The sequence below is a fragment of the Scardinius erythrophthalmus genome (assembly GCF_964197995.2).
Source record: "Scardinius erythrophthalmus genome assembly, chromosome: 4".
Classification (NCBI taxonomy): Eukaryota; Metazoa; Chordata; class Actinopteri; order Cypriniformes; family Leuciscidae; genus Scardinius; species Scardinius erythrophthalmus.
This window is the reverse complement of record NC_138224.1, coordinates 2,778,511-2,803,178: the sequence shown is the minus strand read 5'-3', so window position 1 is coordinate 2,803,178 and position 24,668 is coordinate 2,778,511. Positions and strand designations below refer to the sequence as shown.

General features: G+C 39.2%; 1 protein-coding gene across 1 annotated transcript in view; it reads left to right on the top strand.

Annotated features, from left to right (window-relative positions):
• The first annotated feature begins 14,044 nt into the window (after nt 1-14,044).
• grm8a (glutamate receptor, metabotropic 8a) overlaps nt 14,045-24,668 on the top strand; it is a 198,297-nt gene continuing 187,673 nt past the window's right edge. Inside the window, exon 1 of the mRNA XM_081363145.1 lies at nt 14,045-14,314. The gene's annotated coding sequence lies outside the window, so the exon portion shown is untranslated. The remainder of the gene's footprint in view (nt 14,315-24,668) is intronic.

Below are 24,668 nucleotides of genomic sequence, written 5' to 3'. Positions count from 1 at the left end.
CAAAGAGTGCAGTAGTGAATATTTGAGGTAGTAGTTTAGGAATCATGAGTGAGCAAGTGTGTTTGAGACCACTAGAGGGCAATAGTGCACTGTTTATAAACCAGCTGTTGAAAGCAACCAAAGCTGACATTCCCAACATTTTTACATTTTTTTTTTTTTTTTTTTTCTGTTTGGGAATGCAAGTTAAATTTATTCAGATGTGGCTTTGGTTAGTTGTAGCTGTGATCAAAATAACGACTGAATAAATAAATAGCCTATAGCCTATAGAGAGTCTGAAACTAGGCTACTTGTTTGCATTCACACTCATTAAATCAATACATTGAACTAGGGTAATTTAGAGTACATCCCAAAGTAATGCGTTAGATGACACCAGACATCATAATATTGACACTAAAAACTGAAATGCGTGATAATGCAGTTTCTGTAGAAATCATATTTATTTCAAGTCAAATCTGCATCGCGAAATCCCAAATAACGTTAGAATCCTTCTTCACATTCCTGCATTTATTCTTCAACTATTTCTGCACTTCTGCATACATTTTTTTTTTGTGTGTGTGTGCACAAGAGTGGGTGTTTCCTTAATCGTTCCGAGGAAACCATCCTGTGCATTTTCCTTCTGAAATGAGAGCATGCTTCATTGAAGACTGCATGTGATGAGAGAGAGAGAGAGAGAGAGAGAGAGAGAGAGAGAGAGGGGCACATTCACTGGGAGGATTTTGGTGATGCGCTGTTCATTTCAGCACCACAAACCAACATCTGAGGGCAGAAAGAAGGTAAGATCTCACATCTACCGCACTTCCATCTTAGTATGTTTTAAAATACTGCTATCATACTGCAAGTATAATAATCTAGGAGAAAATATGACCTGCTCGTTCTTTTGTTTGGAATGTTTGGAATCTTTTGAGCGCGAAAACTGTCAGTGATCAAACAGATAACTTGTGTTTTATTGTGTTACTGAGACCTACAGGAATGTTGCAGTTGTTTCTGTTCAGCTCATTTGTTTTTAAGATGACAATGGTCACTTCACAGCACTTTCTTGTTTTAGACGCAATAGTTGCGCTTTTATTGAGACATTGGATGTATATATTGAAATGAAGGAGAATGCAGAGGCTGTGTTGATTAGACAGTGTGTGAATCATTGCATTGCATCGAAGGAATGTGCGAAATGCACACGCATGCATGCTGATTCATACACATAATTTCAGAAATGAATCAGAAATGTGCGTGCTTAATGTGAATTTTAATGTGAGTTTTTCTGCATTAACAGACTCAAAACTCTCAATTGCACGCGATTGTATTTTTTTCAACTACAGTTGAGAGAGCTCTGGATTCCCACGAGACTGGTTCTCCTGGTGGAAATATAATGGCATCTCCAGCAGAGGATGGTTCTGCTTGACACATACTGATTCGTGTAAATTAAAAAGAGAAATGGGACACACTGCGACTGCCAGGGTAATAACTCCATCTGTGTCTGGAGAAAACGACAGAAGAGAGGGAAGACCTGAGCTCCCATATAGAGATTAATTCGTGCAAACTAGAAGAATATTAGGCTGAAACAAATCCAATTATGCACAGACCGTCGTATATGCAAATGCGTTTTTAAACGAATGCGCACTGGTCTTCCCCAAAGATGACTGGAGAAGAACAACAGAGCATATAGGATAGAACAGAACAGAACATAGAATAGAAGAGAATACAGCGTCAGAAGAAGAGAAGCAATTAGAACAGATAGTCATTGTTCTAAAACAGAACATCTCGAATGTTGTCTTGAAGGTAATCTAAAGTTCACAGTGAGATCCTGGAATAATGAGGTGATCTTTCCACAGTGTCTGGGTTAGTGTGTGGGATTTCAGTGGCATTAGTGGCTCACCAGGAGAGCACAGTCTCATTGAGAAGTGTGCAGTGGACTTGTGGAGTGATGCTCGTGGCGCACGGAGGCGGCAGATTGCGCAGCGTGTGTGTGTGTGTCTCTCTCTCTCTCTCTCTCTCTCTCTCTCTCTCTCTCTCTCTCTCTCTCTCTCTCTCTCTCTCTCTCTCTCGGAAGCGCGAGGCTGTGCGTAACTGCGCGTAATCAAACGATGGCTCTCCATTCTAGTGGAGATGTGGAGGTGTTTCAGGAGAGGCTCTCTCTGTCTCGACTCTCTGAAATGTTTTAGGTGCCTGGTGTGTGCCAACAAAAGTGTAAATGAACTTTCTTGGTTTTGGAGCCTAGTGTGATGAATATATACAGTCAAACCAAAAATTATTATTATAAACCATATAGAATTTTTTATATTTTCTTAGGATAGCAAGGTGTCTGAATAAATTTTGAGTCTGAATTTTGGTTTGACTATACATATATATATATATATATATATATATATATATATATGCTTTCTGTTTTAAATCACCCCAATTTTTTAAGAACACACAATATATTGGTGACTGTACTGATATTATTATTATTATTTAAAATTATTTAAAGAAAAAATGTGTTTTAGTTTATGATATAATTAAACATAAAAAAAAATCAAAATAATTGCTGAATATCTCCATTTCCCCAAATGTCTAAATATGTGCATCCTGCCAAAAAACTGTTGTGAAGATCTATCTGTCATAACTCACCTTGATTACTATTTAATCCACAAGCTGAGGTGTAAAAATCAATCTGACAGCTCTATTGTCCGCAAATAGACACATTTCCTCTCGCTGCGAAATGTCTTTGGTTGCCTATGCAAATGTGAGGGAAGAGGCTTTGATTTTGTTGTTTATTCAATGAGGCAGAAATGAAAGACCACACTGAGCTCCAAATGACTGTGTTGTAATTTCCTTTCTGTCAAGATGTCCGTGAGTTTGCTTTGTTGCTCGTGTCTGATTCATGTTTGATTTCTCTTTGTGCAGCCTCTCACACAATGTTTACTTTTATTTAGATGCTTCTGAAGATGTGAGAGTTTCGGAGGCACTGACGTCTTTCACATGACATGCACACCAGGTGTCCGTGCCCCCGTGAGACGTTTCCGTGGCCTAAATGATCAAGATGCTCGACTTCAGCTCTGAAATGGGAATGGATGTTCCTGTCCACCTGCTTCCCCGTTAGTCCTCAATCCCGTTACCTGGAAATTAAACCCTACACTTTCTCACACTGACCCCAACATCCCTGTGGATATGGATCTTGTACGCTTAATTCGGACTCAGTACCAGCTCCTCTTCTTCCTCTGCTACTGGTTACCAGTCTCTCTCCAAAAGTTGGAGACGCCACCCATTGAATACGCCCACTCTATCCGCCTGGATGGGGACATCATCCTGGGTGGCCTGTTCCCGGTTCACTCCCGGGGTGAGCGTGGCATTCCCTGCGGAGAGTTAAAGAAGGAGAAGGGTATTCACAGACTGGAGGCAATGCTGTTTGCCATCGACCTTATCAACAAAGACCCAGAGCTGCTACCCAACGTGACTCTGGGCGCCCGAATCCTGGACACCTGTTCACGGGACACCTACGCCCTGGAGCAGTCGCTCACCTTTGTACAAGCTCTCATTGAGCGCGACGGCTCGGATGTACGCTGTGCTAATGGAGACCAGCCCATATTTGCCAAGCCCGACAAAATCGTCGGAGTCATTGGTGCAGCCGCCAGCTCGGTCTCCATCATGGTCGCCAACATCTTGAGGCTCTTTAAGGTGAGTTAAGATCACCTTGTTCTCATGTGGATTGGGAGAGGGAAGCAAACTGTAGTAGTTGTCGATGACAGATAAATCAAGACATAATTCCCAAGGATCTAACCGTGCCTTTCTGAGGTGTGGGAGTGGGTAGTATCCTGCAGCTTTTATGAACTGTAGTCATAGTATAGTATAGTGTAATGAGAAATAATCTGGTCTGGGAGTCGACTTAAACCTTTCAAGATAAGAACATGTTTGCCAAGTTTGACAGATACTTTGCCAACATTATGAAGGTGTTTAAGGTAAGCAGGGTCATATAAGAGGTCTAACCTTGCCTTTCTGGGGCCTGGGAGTGGGGTGTAGTCTGTAACTTTTGTGAATGATGGTTATAGTACAGTGTAGTGGTTAAAAGGTGTAGGTCGAAACCTACAATTTAGACAAGCCAGTATTTGCCAAGTTTGATCAAATCATTGGGGTCATCACGGCAGACGTGTCTCCATCATGTTTGCCAAAAGTATGATGTTTGAGGTAAGCAGGGTCACATAAGAGGTCCTGTCTTGGGCCTGGGAATGGGACAGAGTCTGTAGCTGTTGTGAATATTCATCGTAGTGTAACGTAGTGGTTAACAATCTGGGCGAGGCGTTGAAAGGGAATAGGTAAAAACAAACCCCATCTCAATTCGTACTTATTTTACGAGGTGGCTATTTCGTATGACCTCACTCTTTTTTTTTGCTCAATCGTACAGTACGTATTCTATGAGTTGCCCAAATCGTATGAATTAATACGAATGACCAAACCCTGACCCCACCCCTAAACCTTGGGTTTAGACAGTGAGGTTGTACGAATTTGTACGAATTACTTAGCCACCTCGTAAAAATACATACGAATCGGTCATGAGATAGCATCTAGTTACCCTTGGTTTAGACAAACTGCACGAATTCGTCCAAGTGAGGTCGTACGAATTTGTACGAATTAGCCACCTCGTAAAATACATACGAATCGGTCATGAGATAGCGTTAGTGAAATCCTATAATTGAGACTAGCCCATTTTTTCTAAGTTAAACAAAATAGTTGGGGTCATCATGGCAGATGTGTCTCATATTTGCCATCATTATGAGGCTGTTAGCAGGTTCACATAAGAGGTCTAACTTGGCCTTTCTAGGGCCTGGAATTGGGCGTAGTGTGTTGTTAATGTAGTGTAGTTGTTAACAATCAGAGTTGGGCATTGGAAAATACAATCGAGACCAGGCCCTAATGTCGGGACGTATGTGTCTACGTCACGTTTGCCAACATTACGAGGCTGTTTGAGGTTCCTGGGAATGAGGCCAGAGTCTGTAGTAGTTGTGAATGGTGGTTATATTATAGCGTAGTGGTTAACAATCCAGATTGGGAGCCAGAAGGCTGTTGGTAAAAATGGCACAAGAGGCAATCCATGGCCGTTGTATCCTCTCTTGTATGCACACTCTTTGGATAAGTTTCTGCCTGCTTACTTCTAATACTTTTTTTTAGTTGTTCTATGAAGCAGACAAGGCCTTCATAAGCACGGGTGACCTCACATAACTCAAACTACAGTTGTTTGTAATATGATGTGACAGAGAGTGGCCTGGAAGAATCTCAAGGCAGGATGATTCCGGAGAATGATACCGCCCAAACTCTATTGTAGTCTAAATGTACAGCAGAAAGATGATGTTTCTGGCCAAATGCGACAGTGAAATAAACTCCGGTATTTTGCTATGCCTGTCGGTGGAAACTAAGTGAACCAGGGGGCTCTTTCGCTGTCATTATTTATGAATGTAAACAGCTAAAGTTCAGCAGTGACAACCTCTTACAATGCAGTCTTTTCCTAGAATAACAACGCCTCTAGGAGTTGGAATGGATTGCATAAATGATCTCCCGTAAAGAGGTGTATACGTGTCTGTAGACTGAGCTTCAAGTGGCCTCTTGACAACAATAGATTTTAACACGGTCATGTTTAATAAGCAGACTAAATAACACTTCTGGCCGACTGCTCATTGTAGTTGTCATAGGAACAACTCACGGCCGTCCTGTGCCAAATAACGACACAATGTTAATGAAACTGCTGTTTATTCCACACTCATTAGCTGACCATGATTTGACTGACTGATGTAGACATGCTGTGCCGAACGACCCATCCGCACTAAATGACGCATGTCCCATATTGCAAGCGCAGATCTTTTTCTGTAACACCATGTCAGCTGCCAGACTTTGATATCAGGAAGCAATCACTTTAAACAGGATTAGAAGAGACGTTGTCTTGGGTGTCGTGCATGTAATATTGCATTTGGCTGCGTATGTGTTTTGTCTCAACAGGAATGCATGTTCTTTTGCGAACAGGTCATGGCCATTTAAAGGCCTACTACAAAACGCTGTTATTATTAGATAGTTACAAATGCGACATTGGTGAGTGCTAGTATTCCTATACATCAGCAGTGCATCAGTTTTTAAGAAGCACTGGCTGCAAATGTATATTTGCTTGAGTTATGGTCTGTGGATCATCTGAGTCTATAGATGCAGTCTGACACTTGGCAGCACAAACGACCAGACCAATTATCTAAAGATCGATGTTGTGGAAGTCTCAAACTTACTAAAAATTTGAAAGCGTGTTTGTGTATTTTTGAAACGAGTTCAAATAAAAATGGCTCATTACTTTGCGTACATGTGCATTGTTGTAGATGGAGATTTTGTGCTTTTCCTCATTAGTAAGTGGATGAAATAGTTGAGCTGAATTAAAGAGGCTACTTTTCAAAATGATGGTGAAAACTGACTCGTGCTGAGGTGGGGGTTCATGAGACTTTAAATAGCACATTTGAAATACACTGGTGTTAAGTTTAGACACTGAAAACACTTGCTAGTATGAGAGATTCTCCACCACTGAAAGTGCCTGCATTACAGTGAACCGGCGTTGATCCAGCGCATAGTGATTCTGAATGGGACATATGGAGTTCCCCGTCAGATCTCCTGTTTAGGTAATCGCCACAGCATTAGGATGCCCAGCGAGAGGGTGGCCTCAAGCTGTTAGTCCCCCTGATTTCCATTCCTCCGACGGTCCCAGCGCACTGCAGGTGCAATTCAGATGCATTTCATCGGGGAGGTGATTTATCAGGGCCACCCTGCAGGTGTGGTCTTACCTCAGGAGGTTTCTGAGAGCTATGAAGTGCCTCCAGTCGTGTTTGGCAGAGTGAAAGAGGCTCTTGCATGCATAATGCTGTTGTGTAATATATGCAGTGGAAGATGTAGTGAGCTGCCGTGCTGCCTCCCAGCTAACAGGGAACGTTCTCTCAAGTTATGAACAAAAAATCTTCCAGTAACGTTAATTTAACGCTTGTTCTGTTTTCTGGTCTTTAATAATATTCTCAAAACCTTAGCACCAAAATTTTTTTCATGCATTGTTCATGGAATGTTTTTTTGTTCATGGAACGTTTTTTAAATGTTACGACGATGTTCAGAGAACATTCAAATGTAACGTTCCATTATGTTCGCAGAATGATAAAATGGAATGTTTCCTTCAGAGAACATTCAGAAACAACATTTTCACTACTTAATGGTAATGTTAGCAAAATGTTTTTAAATGCTACATTAATAGATATGTACATGGACAAAAATTATGTAAATGTAAAATTATAAAAATTTTAAACAAAACTTTTTATTTAAAACAATTTTTCTTACCGTAATTATCATAATTTTACTGCCTTTTGCACTGCATTTTAGGATTGCCTTATCAACAAGAAATACTTTTTGGGACGGATCACTTCACTCCCCTGCCATCGGTGCTGGTGGGACGGTGGGTTTAGTTGTTAATTAAGACGCTTGTTATGGCTTTGATGAACCTTGTGAGTGCGACGTGGTTTCACTGCTGCCTGTTCTTATTTATTTAACAATATTTACTGTAGTAATATTACATTCATTGCCAAACAATTGGCATGCATATTCATGAGTTCAGGCCCCAACACTCAGCATTCATTGTGCATTCAGAGTGAACTTTTCCCCAGAAACGCTTTTCAAGATAGACTTGAATAATAATGATTTTGTTCTGAGTGTAGCATTCTTTTATATGTATGTAAAAAGCTGTTGAGAACAGGATTTGTGTTGTAACAGGATTTTACATGTAATTTGATGTAAACAACATCCTTTTAAAGCTTTTTGTGGATTTTAAAGGGGTGGTATAATGCCCTTTTCACAAGATGTAAAATGAAGTTGAAAATGAGTGTGTGAAGTTTTAGCTCAAAATACCCCACAGATATCATTATATAGCATGTTAAAGTTGTCACTTTTTGAGGGTGAGCAAAAACGCACCGTTTTTGTTTCTGTCCCTTTAAATGCAAATGAGCTGCTGCTCCCGGCACAGGGGGCGGAGCTTCTTTTAACTTTAAGCGTCGTAACTTTGCAGATGTTGTTTACGCTCAAACAGCAACATTACACACTAACTAAAGTTAAAAAAGTGACATCATAATCAACCTCCCCTTTAAGGCAAAGAAGGAAAAACTTTTTTGTTGGTTTGCTTTACTTGCCAACTTTTAAACGTTTTCTATAGCCTAATGAGTAATAGTTATGCACATTCACATACTAACATTATTGCACAGTCTTTGCAAATAGCAGATGCATCATGACAGACAAACACATGACTTTTGATTTTAGCAGTGAGCAAAAGGGGTCCGGGTGGTTTTTTGACGGCGATGTGCAAAAATACGGCTGATCAATAGAGCGTCCATCAGAATTGTGTTGAAACACACCAACCTTTGTACTTCTGAAAGCCTGATTCAATTACAAGCCACAGGCATTGAGATTACTTGTTTATCCAGTAGCAACATGTAGCCCTGTCCATTCAGCCACAGTGGCTTTTACTTGAGGTTTTGCCTTGATGTAAAAGGGAACAAAGGTAAAATCACGTCGCATTCACGCTGAGAGCTAAATTGGCGAGTGTAAATGTTTTTTTTTTTATAAATTCGCTCTGCATCTCAGTTTGAAGTTAAAGAGAAAGACTAATGTGTCGCACAGCCCGTGAATTATGAAACGATTTTGTGCTTCATTACTCCAGAAAGACAACATTTAGATTAAAACGTAATTAAGCAACAGATGCACATTATGTTGGGTTGAGTCAGCAAGAGCGTTATTGTTAATTTGTGCGTGTTTTTGTGGAAAGGTCAGAATCAGTGGCTTATTTAGACCCAGAAATGCACCACGGCATAAATCACACACCTGGCACTGCGCTATAATGGATTGTGTAATGAAGTTGGCATTTTCATAAAGTTTTTTTTCTTCTTCTGTTATTGAACCAGCCCTCTTAAGTTAATTTCAGCAGATGGGATTGCTTGCGCACTGAAAATCATTGGCATCGACGCATGAGGCCAATAAACCTTTGCACCTTCCTAAATCTATTAAATTGCATCTTCTTGGCTGGAACCATCTGTGCACGGCTGAAAGCCTGTGTTTTATGACATGCTATAGTGGTTTTCCTGCAAATTAAATGAGAAAATGTTCATAAGCTAATGTCTATTTTTAAATAATCCAGTGTACTTTACAAATAGCATTTGATTATTTTCTCTCTATTCAGAAATATGTACATCAATAAACTATAAAAGCAACTGTTATTGTGCAGAATTTAAAGTGTAACTTCGCTGTTTTTTGACCTGCTTTGTTTACAATGTGTCAGTATATGTAAATGAACAATGCTTACTCGTTCTCCATGTCACCTGGACTGAGAAATTCACGTTTATTTGTCAGCAAAACATTTGCCAGCTCCAGGGCTTTCGTGAGACTACAGATTGCACTTCCATATGTGTGTACCCCCTCCCTCGGACATTACGGTTATTAATTAAACAGCTGTTGTTAGTTTAGGTTTATCACTGAAAATTGTATCGTACTTTGTCTACCCTGCTTTATAGTAAAAACTGAACACTATGTCGACAGCTTCCTTACCGTTACGCGAGTTTGTTTTGCTTTCGAGCGGAACTGACGTCTGAAATGTTGACTACAAATGATGACTTTTTAATCATTTGCGTTGAGGCGTTCGCTCCGTATTTATGATATACGTCGGAGCCTTTAGTCACTGCCGACAACACACTGGATCCTACACTGGAAACTGAACATACCTCACTCCCGCTAAACACTTACTCTTTGAATCCTTGCACCCGTGAACAATACAAATCTAACAAAATAAAAGTTTTCCAAGAAGTATTTCCTACTGGAGGGTCAGTCCTAGAGCTCTTCCTGGACGATTTGAGATGAAAAATCAGATCTAACGGAGACGTCCAAAAGATTATTTAGGCGCCAAGAAAACAAAGTAAAACAAACAGCTGTGAAACTCTGACTCTTCCATCCTTTTGTTATTTGTATTTCTTATGCAGTTCATTTTTATTCCTATGTATTTGTTTCCTTTTATGTGCAGCACTTTGAATTACCTTTGTTAATGAAGTGTGCTATATAAATAAACTTGCCTTGCCTACTAAAGCAAGGTGGTTTTTGACTCAGACTAGTGGGAGTGGCTTTGGATGGCAACAAGCCCAGTGCATTATGGGTGTTGAAGTTTTCCTACCTATTTGGCAAGAGGAAAAACATCAGCCCCTTTTCTCTGTTTTCTCTAGTCAGGTAGCAGGTTTTTTCACCTTTCTACTGCATAGGCAGCCAAGTTTTACTGAAAGCGGATTTTGCCAGCGGTGAAGGACCTCTTTAATGTCATAACCGCAGTCTCAGATGTTCATGTACTCGTCGGCCCTCAGGGGCCTCGTTCTCAGACGCTGCCCGCGGCACACAGGTTCAGGTTGAAGAGCGCCGGCTCTCAGATGCTTTGGTGGAGGTGGAAACCTTGTAAGGATGAGAGCGAGGACGTGTGGGCGAGAGGCCATGGGTGCCACTTAACTATTCCAACCGCTGATTTCCTCCATGAGGAGAATTAAGAGTGTGATAATGGACTCAGAGCACAAAACAGACAGCGAGCTCATTAGACAGAAACACACACACACACACATAGAGAGAGAGAGAATCACACAGGTTTATAGGGGTTAAGTTCAGGCCCAGTCTTTAAATTTCCTTCCTAGCAAAGGTCACGACACTCAAAGGTTGTCAATATGTGGTTTTTGTCTATGAAATTAAATAATCAAGGTGCATTTCATGACAGCTCATACTTTTTCAAGCTGGCATCCAGCTAACAGGGTACGTTCTGGCAAGGTTCTCTCATCAACAAACGTTCTTCCAGTAAGCTTAATAGAAGGTTCGTTACAAGTTTTATGGTTTTTAATAATATTCTTAAAATGTTAGCACAACAAAACTTTTATGTATTGTTCATGAATGTTTTAGTTGGACAAAATTAAGTGAGTTTATACTTATATTTCTGCCAATGTGGTCATTAAAAAAAAAGTTTTATTTTTCTGACCCCGTTGGAAGATATTTGTTGTTGTTTTTAAGTAAACACGTCATTTTGCTTCTCAAGTAAATGTTTCTTATTGTAAGAATGTTTAGATATTTTACTGAAAAACAAGACAAAAATCTTTTTTTTTTTTTATGTGTACATGCACCAATATGCCATTCAATAATAAAACATACATTTAAATACATAAATTTAACAGGATTTTTTTTTTTTTTTTACAGTGATAATCTCAAAATACTGATTCTGACTGATTCAAAAGAATGACATGGTTTTTACAACACATCTATTTCCAAAGCAGCTTTACAGAATAGAGCCTTACAAACCTCCAAAATATTACTATTCCTTTAAACATGCAAATGAGCAATAGATATTAGAACAAAATGCACGCACACGCAGTTGAAGCGCTCGGCATTGTTTGTACTTGGACGTCCATTTGGAGCAGTGAATCCAGAGCACTTTGGAGTGTGTTTTGACTGCTAGCGTAGCGTCTTAGCTGCCCACAGTAAAGCCCATTGGGACGAAGCAGATGAGTGTGAAATCTGGTGCCTGGCTGAAAATGACTGAGGAAGCTTCTTCAGAGACTGCTGGTAAACAACACCTCTTGCATTGACAGAGTGGCGATTTGTAGATGGAGGCCCCTGAATTGTGCTCTCATTTTTGCTTTATGGGTCAGGCCAGACTTCACGGCGAGTGGGATTGAAATCCGTGCACATCCTTTAGCAGGCTTAGAACTTCTCCCCTGTAAATTTTTAATTGCTTTTCTTGCTGATGTGGGGTTTCCAAGTGATTTACATCAGCACTCACATTGAATTGTGTGGCCAAGTGGTTAAAGATTTGGGCTGAAATCTTAACCCAGAAATGAGAATGGGTTTTTGGTTAAATGCCTGAAATGAGGTCTGTGTTTAACACTAGCTTAAGGTCCCCCTGTGGAGAAAATCCAGCTTTTAATGTTGTTTATGTGTCTATGTGGTGTTTTTAATACGCTTTAAGACAAACCATGTGCAAATTCATAAGTCGACACCATTTCTGAGTATTTTCTCCTTAAAACTGCAGTGAACCAAAGAGTCTCAAAAACACGCTTTGAAATCGCTGGTGTTTCTGACGTCACAAACCTTGTAACCAATCAGATCAACGTGTGATCAACGAGTGGCTCTCTGAGCTGAGCGAGTGAGTGGAGGCGGGGCTCATTTGCATATTCATAGAACTTCGAATACTAAATGAGGCAAGGGTGTCGAGTTACATTCAAGATATTTTAAGGCATTAAGGAAAAAAAACGTTTAAATATGTAATTTCGGTGATCAAAGAAGAGTTTTAAGGGATAAAATGATTGACTACGGGGGGACTTTATGATATTTTCACCACGTTTTATTCAATACATCAGTAATATCCTCTTGTCAGTTTATTTTTATTTTTTAAGTTAACTGGAATCAAGTTATGGAAATGTTCTCAGAACATTTCAAATGTCAAGTTTTTTATACTGGTGTTAAAATAGCTTGAATGTAACTCGAGACCCTTGCCTCGTTTAGTATTCGCGGTTCTATGAATATGCAAATGAGCCTCGCCTCCACGCACTCACTCAGCTCAGAGATCCACTCGCTGATGATCACTTCCGGTGTGGCCTGTAAAGATATGTCATCACTTCAGTGCTACAGCCTCCTCTCGCCTCACCTGAATGATAATGTCTCGTTCTCGTTCCTCCTCCGTCTCTCTGTCAGCGTCATTCGGGGCGATATGTGACAGCGACAGGCGTTTATGTGACCTGACAGTGCATTCGGCTCTCTCGGTCCCTCTGATCAGCATGGGAGGAGGTGTCCGTCACCGATATAGCATGAACTCCTCCCTGCCTCACGGGAAAGCCTCGCACACTTTATTAGGCTGGTGACATTATTGATAAAAGACACAGAAAAAAACATTAGCACAGAGAGAGAGAGAGAGAGATGTGTGACTAGTTGATTTGCCGTAGTAGATTGAGAGCTGGAGTCCCTCAGGAGTCCTTCGGTGTCTAATTAAAGCATGAAATGTTCACCGGCAGTGCCAATGTGCATCACAGATCTATAGACATCAATGCACTTCAGTTCTACAGCTTTCTCTGTGTCGCAAGCCTGAGTTTAGCTCGTCAATCGAGAAGCGTCCTCTTGATTTTACAGATTTGCGTGTTGATTTCATCAATGTGATTTTGCATTTGAATTGTTTATGGTTTATTATCAGGAAATGATGCCATCTGTTTCCCCATGATTGTTATCCCAGGATGCTGAACCTATAGGAGTTGTTTTAGTCGGCTAATATTTATATGCAATTATAATATTTATGAATATTTTGAATTAACTTTTATATTTTCATTTTGCATTTTAAGTTTTATTTGTTTTGTTATGTGCTTATTTTAATATTTCTTTTTAGCTTACTTTTTTCTTCTTCAAAGCAACATTTCTAATTTTCATTTAGGAGTAACTTTAAGTTTTTCATTTAATTTTTATTTTAAATAAATTATTCATTTGAATTCAGCTTTATTTCAGTTGATAAAAACAATTTTAGTTTTAGTTAAAAATAAACTTAGTCACAATTGTAACTCTTTAATGTGTAATGCAAAATATATATATTTTTATTTAATTTGTTTAATAAGCAAAGTTATTATCAAGATCACATTTATTGCTATTACATTCAACAAAATCTAATTATACCTTCATTATTTGAAATTAAAATATCAGGCATTTTGCACAAGAAAATGCACGATTTTACATATTTGATGATTTTATTTTCTTTATACTTCATGAAATGAGTATAATTTCTTGAATGTTAATCAGTAACATTTTGATGTTAAATGATTAAAACAAACAAAAAAATGCCTTTTTTTTTTTTCAGGTACAGAGTTACCTTCAACTCTAATGAGGTAAAATGAAAGATGCTTAAACATCCCATGACGTTAAAACTGGAGTTTAGTTGCTTTAAGTCTATGTGTGTCCATTTGCCAAACTTTTAACCAATCAAATGATCTCTAGAATGAACATGTCACCTGCCTCTGATTAGCAAACCATGCTTCACCACTGAGACTAAACACTATTGGACGAGGCCTTCGATTTTCCTTCAGAGCTTTGGGGATATTTGACCTGCTTTTTTAACAGGCTCTCACTCAAACATATGCTAATGAGAACATTTTCCGATATGCAAAGTTCTCGCACAGATGATATTTACTGCTGCTGGATATCTTGTCATTTACTAATGTGTAGAAGGGGGTGAAGAAAACTCAAACGGACTGCTTTAATCGTGAGCTCTGAGCTACAGGACAGCGAGAAGAAAGGAAAGGTACGAATATTTCATCTGCTTCTCCCGTCCCCATGTAATTTTAATAGCTCTTCCTTTTGGAGTATCTGAGTGAATTATTCATGCACAGGGACGAGATGAGAGTTTGTCACAGGAGGAGGAGGAAGAAGTGTGTGAGTGTGTTTTATTTGCAGTTTGATGGAGGCACATAATCTCCATTCACTTGACCACTTGCGTCACCCCTCGACTTTAATTCCCACATTCCCCAAGGCCAGCCGGTGCACTGATACCGTTCAGCTCCTCTTGAGCACACACACAATCCTGAAGTAGCGGAGAGAATGAGTGAAAAAAAAAAAAATCAGAAAGAGAGAATAAAATGGAGTTGCAGCAGAGAAAGTGGGATTGCACAGGTGGGACCAGTCAGTGGGGCTCATGGGAAATACTAGCTTTTTTTACCAAGACAATATATATCTGTGTATATAAAAAAATTAATGTGCTATATTAAATTTTTTATGATTTTTACGGTACTAAATATTTACCATTAAATTATGCACCATTTATCACCTGTAATACCATGGTGTAACCACTAGATGGCTGTGTAGCCCTATATATAAACAGGGCTGTGTATTCCCTAGTTGTTGGAAACACTGTTTTCAGACATGATTACTAAGGGGTCGTTGGCACGACACCATTTTCACAATACGATAAAAAAAAAACGGGAAACTTTTTGTGTGTTTTGGCCACTCATTTAATAGACAACAGCATTTTTGGGGTGTGGAAACACAAACTTTTGAATAGCTGCAAGTGGAAAGTGCAAGTTTTTCAAATCGATACAGTTATCGTCGCCGTGTTGCCTTTAAAAACGTGAATTCGTGAAAACGGTGACATCTTGTGCTTGTGTATATGCATGTAGGGCCCTATCTTGCACCCAGCGCAATTGACTTTGTACATAGACGCATGTATCATTCCTAGTTTGCACCCGACGCACAGCAGACTTTTCTCTTCACAGACGCACGTCGGTATATTAGAGAATGAACTTGCGCTCCCGGGGCGGTTCAGGGAAAAGAGGAGGCGTGTTCCAGCGCAAACGTTCCCTGGTGCTATTTTGCAGTTTCAGAAAACAATTCCGCCACTGACCAGGAGAAACCTCGTCTAAAGTCAGTGGCGCGTTGCGCATGATATTCAGATGCTATTTTAAGGGCGCATGCTTGGCCATAATGTAGCGTGTGCACAACGCGCATACACTTTGATTCTCTCATCTACACAGAAGCAGCAGTTTTCATTTTTGCAAATCATACATAATTACAAGGAAAAATATTACCACACGAGGGAAATCATTATGGTGTCCATGAAGATGTGAAAAAATAGGCATAAATCTAGCTTACACATTTACCCAAATTATCATACGCCTGTTTAACCGAAGCTAATTTGTGCGTGTTTCTCCATCCCCAATGTCACTTCTCTGTGTTTTACGGCCCTGACGAGAACGTCGGTCTCTTCGGCTGTGAACCGCTCCTGGCAAATCCGCCGTTATAATAGCAATCCGCCATGGAACAAGCACACCGGCTCTTAAAGGGAATATGAGATGTTGCTCTGATTGGTTTATTTCACGTTACGCCCAAACCACACCTATGAGTAATGAAGCGACTTCAGACCAACACATTTTAGATTTGCGTCGGGCGCAAGAGTCATAGAGAACCGCCCACAAAGTTACTTGAGTTTCACGCTTGATACTTGCGTTTCTGATCGTTAAAATAGGGCCGATAGTGTCTTTACAAAGTGACATCACTAACTACTTGCCTGGTAAGAATAGTACAGCGTTTTTAGACGGGTTTTTGCAGATCTGTGTGAACAGGGATCGGTTTTACTGTATGCAAGGGAAAACCTCTTCAGCTTTTGTTGGTCACCTCACCGAGCTTATTTTATGCAACAATCCAAAGCCAATGGAAAATCCTATTGGGATTTTGTTGAGGAAAGCAGGGTGATGTGAACTTAAAGTTTTGGCTCACAAAAAAAAAAAGAAACAGCATTTTTTTATGGCAGCACAGAAATGCAGCGAGTTTAATCAACACACACTCCTTTCCCATCAGACGAGAGAAGCCTCGTATTTGGCCTGTAATTAGAGCTCGGACGGCTCTGAAAGACTCGAGTCTACTAGTTTTAATTAGAGTTTGCTTCCAGACGGGTCAGGAGGTTGTTTGAGGTGCTGCCGGCTGCTAATGAGAGATGGAGGATGGTTATGGTGAATGAATGGGTGACTTGCGTATGTGATTAGCAACAGGTGAAAAATTTTCGACTTAATATCATCTAGAAGTTAAGCTAAAAGAGCTAGTGGAACCCAGTTTGGGAGTAGCTTACTAAAATTAGACATGCCACAAGCTGTTTTTTAATACTGTATAGCTTTCCAGTAATGAGGAGCCTATAGGCCTATTTTTCCTCAACAAGTAAACGTGCAAAAATTGCTTTTTTGCATTGTACTTTGTATAATATTTCTCAAATTGCATTATATCTGAAAAGCACAGCAGGAATATTTTCGTCGGACTGTCGAAATGAGTCATTGTTTTGGTGCCACATACAGTAAATACTGCTATAAATCATATAGTTATTTATTTTTTGTTGGTAACTTTTAAAGTCCCATACATACATAGACGGAGGGTGAATCAGCTCCAGGGTAAGGCTAAGAAGATGTGCTTTCCCTTTAAAAAACACATTTAAATAGAATTACATGAAATAGTTTCAAGTTACGTCACAGCACAACCTAGACATCCTGATAAAGTGTCTATGTTCACAAACCACTGTTTAGCATCTGTGTGATTTGGCATGACAGAAAGTGTGCAAAGAGCGCTCCCTTTATAATCACTAAAAACCTGTCATTCATTTTAGTTTATCGCGATCTCACAAAGCTCTGTTATAATGAATGAAGCCAACTACACAATGATTCTCATAATGTCTACACTTTGTTTGTTTTAGCTGCGTTTTGAGCGGTGAGTGAAACCTTTGATTGGTCATTGAGTTCAGAAAGGTTTGTGATTGGCTACATTTCTCAACGCCTCAAAAACAGGTTGTAAATAGAAGCCTTTGAGGCAAACACAGACGCACTGGATCGCTTGCTGAATCTGTTTAGCCAATATGCAATTATTACAAAGAAAACTGATCCTAGAACAGCAGTTATGAGCAGCTTTTACCTCTTAAAGCAGTCAGAAGCAGCAGCAGACATTGGTTTGAGTGAGAAATGCTGTGTTCACGCATGCCATAATCACCGTAGTTTCGAGATGGCAACATGTGACGTTCTATTCTGAGCTGTTCGTCCTAAAATTCAGCGCTAGCCGCTAGTCTCGAGTCTGTGGCCAGGCAAGGCTAAGGGGCCATTTACACCACACTGTTTTCAATTAAAAACAGAAAACTTTTTATGTGTTTTGGCCGCTCATTTACGTGAAAACTATGTTTTGAGGGCCTGAAAATGCTAACTTTTTAAAATGGGTTTCAAAGTGTATATTTTTGAAAACTATATATTTATCATCTCTGTGTCAACTACAAAAACGCGAATGTGACATCGCCATCTACTGGCCTGGCAGCAGAATACAGTGTTTTTAGTGTGAACGTAAATCATTTTGACAACGTTCACACATCTGTACGCAAAAAAACGCAAAGGGAACACTTTCCAGTTTTTGGTGCATTGTTGTGGTGTAAACATTTCTGTTCCTGTTTCCTTTGTTCTTCTTGTTGTTTTTTACTCATTAGTTCATTGATTAAGTCACACCTGTCCTGTTTTACCCATCATTAGTTTGTATATATCAATCCCTCAGTTTATTCTTGAGTTAGTCCATTATTGTCATTGTAAATTTGGTTGTTCGGTTCTCAGTTTTCAAGACTGCCAAATAGCCTGAGATATTTTGCTATTTTTCTTTGTATTATAAATAAATCTGCTGCGTCTCATTCTTTGCTGTAACCGCATGCATGTGAGACACTATTTTTTCTCCATCGCTGCTGCTGCAGATATCATAGCTAATAACAATAGCATGTGCGATTCTCGTTCTCGCTCCCAATGAATCACAATTTTCCCGCTGAGAAGAACGCAGTGGCACTTCCTGATAAAATTCCCTTTAATAAGAGCCCTCTCCCTGTCATATATAATTAACTACAGGCCATTTTTCACCAGCCGCCGCTCTATTAGAAATGTGTTTAGCCGAGAAGTCAAGTGTCCATAAATCAAAGCCGTGCCACGCTGAGGAGTAAACAGACACCTGTGTTCCTTCTCGGCCTCTGCTATTGGCTCTAGATGGCTTTGTGTGTTTGCTAATTGACCTTATTAATTTAGTATGACGACCACCGGCTCCTTTCCAGGCGTAATATACAATCCCATCAGACTCGCTAATGAAACAGCAGCACATACGATTTCCATAAGATCTTTTCCATCAAATGCAATCAGTTGTTAATCCATAGAAGTTGGCATTTATGCCTTTTTCCAAGTATTATCCATTTGAATTCCGAACATGCTTTGCACAGATTTCGTGGGAACGTATTGTTTGAAAAATGGCCCGAGCGCATGTTTCCTTTTGTCTTCAGAGATGTGTGTCTTTGAAGAGATCTGGAGCGGCAGTCGTGGAAGAGAGGCTTTGGTAATCTCTCTTTAAGGATGTTGCAACTTCCTCTCTGAAGGGATGCGTGAAACACGCACAATTCTCCGATCTGGGTTGAATCGACTTCAACAGAATTTAGAGGAGCTTCCAAGAAAAAGGGAAGCTTCAAAATCCCTGACCAGCTTTTAGAGTGGGAATTATGAGGAAAGCTGAAGTGAACGATTTACACAGGTGTGCTAAAATCAGCATGTTACTTCCGTAGTGCGTCATATTTTGGATTAAAATACATCATATTCAACAAGAAAAAATGTAGGATTAGACTTGATTTTATCAATAGGGAGTGACATCTGCTGGAAAAAAAAGATGTTTCAGAGGTGGAGCAATGTTTTCTTTTTTTCATTTTGATTAAATATATATATATATACTGTATATACCATTACTGTTCAAAAGTTCGGGGTCAGTAAGATTTTTTGGTTTTTGAAAGAAGTATCTTCTTCTAACCAAGGCTGCATTTAAAAATAAAAATAAAAAATACAGTAAAAACAGTTAAATATTATTACAGTTTAAAATATCTATTTTCTATTGTAATGTAATTTAAATTGTAATTTATTCCTGCGATCAAAGCTGAATATTCAGCATCATTACTCCAGTCTTCAGTGTCACATGATCCTTCAGAAATCACTCTTAAATGCAAGAAACATTTCTGATTATTATCAATGTTGAAAACTTCATATTTATTTGGAAACCGTGATTTTTACTGAATAGAAAGTTCAAAATAACAGCATTAATTTGAAATAGAAATCTGTTAAAGTCATCCTTGATTTATTTTTAAAACATCTCTCTAGTCTATGTATGGAATAATATGCCCCAAGTAACTGTAGACAGTAAGATTTTGATTTCACATTTTTCAATATGCACAAAATCAAGCTGTAATGCCTTATGCAAATGCACAGAGCTGTACAAGTTAAACAATGTTGTGCAGAATCAGGATTGGGATATGTCATAAAATTGTTCTCTGTCGCACATTAGCCCGCCGTGGGTCGCATAGACACGAACAGCTCCGTCCGTTCATCCATCTTTTTGACGAGGCAGGTCGGTAATAAAATGTAAAAACTACACAGAGACACAGATGGACATAAAGTTTTATCAGTGAAGGGACGCGAGCGTTCATGATGTCCTATACGGGCTCTGAAGGTCAGGCCTGAATCTGTCAGGGGTCATTCTGAACAGAACAGCCAAAATGCATTGCAAAAACCATTGATGAATGCATATAAATAGTCAGAAAAGGCCATATAGTTACCCTGATAGCTTGTGAATGAGATGACCTGACCTATTGACACACTAGGGACATGTGATTGACCGTTGCTCGCTTCTGTCAATGGTGCATGAAAACACTGTTTCTCTTAAAGGGAGAAGTCAAATTAAAAACAGTAAATCAGATTGATCGTGCGGTTGTGCATCATTCAAAGTTTAATTTAGAATGACCTTAGAATTTGAGTCGAGTTCCGGAATTTGAATGTAGGTGTGAAACAGGATGCGGAATTCTAAATTTGAATTTGAAATTCAAAAATTCATCTAACTGTCATTTTTAAGTGCACAAAGTTTGACAATGCAGAATCTGATAGATGTTTTCTCTCCATGTCTGGCTTCAGTCGTGTTGTTGTGCGAGGGCATTGGCTTTCTCTTGGCTGTCTGCCACGACGGCTGCTCGGATATCACTTATCAGCGGAAATGCTTTGACTTCAGTGTGATAAACTTCAAATCCCACTCAATTCCAGTCACGAGGTTTATGAATCAGAATTTACAGCTTTCTAAGTTATAGGTGCATATTGGGCAAGATTTCATTAATTACTTATTTGTTTATTTATATTTATGTGTTCTTGTCCATTTTTTATGTAGTATATTCATATTTGTCAGAATTTTTTATTTTTTTTTAGATGTTATACATTGCAATATACTATATAATATATAATAATACAATGTACTACACATAAATGATTAGGTTTTTTGCATAAAAAAGGGAGAAGTTTTATTAAAAACATTAAATCTTTTATTTATTTATTAATGTGTTTTTAGTCTAATATTGTTATTATTTATATTATATATATTTTACATATTTATATTTGTCAGAATTAGAAAATAATTAAAAAATCATAATCTTTCTTTACAAAAATAAATACATGATATTACAAATAAATATTTTTTTTTGTATAAAAAGGAGGTTTAATACAAAATAATAAATCTGATTATTTACACATTTTGTATGTGATATATTTAGATTTATATAAGTTTAATTAAAAAAATCAATTATTCAGATTTAATTCATTAATTAGTGTTTTTTTTTTTTTTTTTTTTTTGCAATGATACTTGGAAATACAACTATAGCTCTTTGAAAGCCATGAATTCATGCACATCGTTTTTTTTTTTTTTTTTTGCCTAAAGTTGAGTTGCTTGGCTCTTTTTTCAAATGCGTCACTGGCCTGATTCAGCTGGCCATTTTTCACCCTTCACTCTGATACTTTAGACAGAATTAAAGTTGCTATACCTTAAAGACTATTTGTATGTACATACTTGATATACAAATGACCTTTGTCCTTGTCAGGCAAATGCCTGGACGGTTCGTCTGGATGGGTCTTGATTTTGTCTTGCTGTTGACTGCAATGGTCTAGACTGCAACCCTGTTGAAAAGGTATATCAGAAATGGAGATTGTTTTCCCAGCATGCTCCTCCATTGACTACGGTGAGGGTAATGGACAGGGGCATTATTCTGAGTGCATATAATAGTTTTAAGCACATAGTAATTGGGTGTGTATTGAGGTCCTGGTGGGAGGCGTGCTGTGAGAAATGCCCTCGGGAACGACAGAAGTCACAGCGGCGCTGCGCTTCTATAAATCCCATTTCCATTTCTGTAATGACAAGTCGTGCCGCCTGCGCCCCATTCTCCTGTACTCACACCGTAAATTTCCCCACCTCACCGCTCTCACACTCTACAGAAGAGAGAGAGCAAGGGAACATTTTCCTTTGAATGTTTTTTAATGCTTCCCCCGTTTAACCCACTGACATGCTTTCCCCGCGCCGCGCCACGTCGAGGTTTGTGTGTCGAGTTTGTAATTCACTAAATGACCCACATTGTTCTTGTGTGTCAAGGGTGGTTAAGGTTTCTTTTCTGTTTCACTCATGGGTGGCCCATTTGCAAATGTACAGGATCCTTCTGCACTCACGTAGCATTTTATTTAAGTCAGTAAACATGTAATGTCTGTCAACGTTTACTCATTCTTACCTGTTTGACGTTTCGACCCATGCAACTAAATATTTGGGACAATTTAGCAAAGCTGCTCATGCATTAACAAAGATAAATGGGATGCTGGCAGTTAAGCTCAAAGCATCCTATAAAAAAAAATCATAAAAATTGTCCTTCTAGAGTCACACAATGGCTTTGCATAATGAACAATAGAGAGAGGCTGTTATTTGTTGAAAATCTCTTGCATTCAATTCATAACATTCAGAAGCATTGAAAGATGCATAAAAAAACAATGAAGTTTGATGCATCCTGAGGCACAAGTTTAAATGTGTTCAAATGACATTTAAGAGCGTCCGCAGAAAGTATTTTCAGCAAATAACTACTAATCAAAATGACTTCAAAAGCAGGAATCTTTTATGTGGTTTTATGTTTTTTTTTAGCTTGACATCATTCAATCCTCATTCACTTTTAAATGTATGGAAAAGAGCAGCGCGGACATTTTGCAAAACATCTATTGTGATTGAGAAAGTTTTTTCGGGGGGTGAACTTCTGCTTTGATGCTTGTATGAAAATGCATTGTTTTGAACATGAAACTGATGTTCTTGCATGGCATCTTCTAATACTGTCAAATGAATACGAAAATCATCTGAAGTCCCTCCATTTTGCACGCAGCCTTCAGTAAAGAGTTTGCGGGCCATCTGCCTCTGTTCCCCAGTTCCCCGGCTCTCCGGCTCTCCGATCTGACGGCCCTCACATGGAGCTGCGTCCCGTGGCAGGGTGCTAATTGAGCCCCCCAGGATCCCTCTCCAGCCCGCTCTTCACACGGAGTCACTAATGACTCGCTCTTGTTTGTGACCAGATAAGTGCACTATTAGAAGCAAGTATTAATCTTGCAACTCGGGGAGCTGATAAGATCTCCTCCACCTCCCCGGGGAAGACGTCTCAGTCTCAGCGTGAGAAATCATGTTATAAAAAGTGGATTTTTCAGGAGCATGTGTGGGAAGGAGCGAGTGGGTGGCGGATGAACCCCCAACCGGCTCACGCTTCCCGTGTGGCGGACGTGACAGCTTTTTTTCTCCACATGTAAAACCTGAAATTACCCATCTGCTGTTTGCACCCAAGTCTCACACACTCCTCTGTCAGAGCACCTGCTAATCAAAATCTGCAGTCGCAGCGAAACGATAAATACCTGCTTCGCGCCCACTCCAGTTACTGCCCCTCCTTCCATTGTCCGTGAGCTGCTGGTTTTTACGCAATAATGAAATGTTTTGATGGAGATTTTGGCAATGCATGCATTTTCACAGTGTAGGTGTTGTGCATTAAAGCATGCCTGACATATGTGGCCGTGGAGTTGTTTGACGCCCTAGTGCGAAGCGATTAACCTCGCACTGCTTCTAATGTTATCTCTGTGGGAGCGCGTGTGGCGCGCAGGAAATAGCATGCATTTAAAGTTCATCTGACCCCATCAAAACCTGCATGTAGGCATCAAAATAAACAGTTTTTCGGTTGTGCATTTGATTAAAAGTCCTTAAGCAGTTTACACGGCAAAGTAAACGTATTCGCACTTGCACACTGCAGGTTTTTTTCTTAACTCAACATGAAATCAAAATTAACTATACTTCTTTAGTGATATTGTGTGCAATTCATCAGTGTACATTATTCCAACACCAAAAAAGTAACAAACTATTACTTTACTTTTTAGCTGATGTAAATTTCTAATTTTTCAATACTTGAAACTTTTTCCCGATAGATAAAACCATGTGCTGTCCTATACGTTTTTTTTTTTTCTAGTTGATTTTCCCATTTAAAGAAGTAACATATTGTTGAAGAGAAATCCTGATGCTCAATATGGTGGTTGTAGGAAAATAATCCTGCCTTCAAATCATGTCAGAATGATCATATTTACAGGGACTTTCTATCTGAGTTGGTTCTGAGAACGTTTGTTCATAACTTTTGAGTGAAACTTGCCAGAACATTAGCTAAAGTACTGAGGACTTGGGAATGCATTTCATGTACTGTTGATGAAGGATCGTGAACTACAAATGCTTTCCTAGAAGAACAGCTTGTCAGAAATACTAATTTAGCTTGTTTATGAGGTGACAGGCCTGCGCTACCAAACTGCATTTCCCATCTTTCTCTGTGGCGGCAGGAGAATTACAAAATACCCGATCACAGAGCGTCGCCTAATGTACTTTGCTCCTCATTTTATTCCATTAGCACTAAAGAGCTTCTTGAATTTGTCAATAAGTGGAAAAGAGAAATTTAAAATTGTCTTCCGATGCAAATCACTTAAAGTCACATCACATCGTGCAAAACTCATAAACAGGAACTTCCCTCCAATCACCAGATTGCCAGTTTTTCAACCTGCTTTTGAGCTACTTGTTGTCAGATTTCATTGGTTATTTGATAAAGTGTTTTTTGAGATTTTGTCCTTTTCTCCTTCAAGTAGACAGGAGTTGTACTCGCATGGCTTGAAAACAGCTTCCCCAATGCTAAGATTGCCACAGAGGAGCTGGCTTGCTCTAATAAGGACTTTAGTATTGTTATAAAAGAATCTCTAAGCTTAAAAACACAC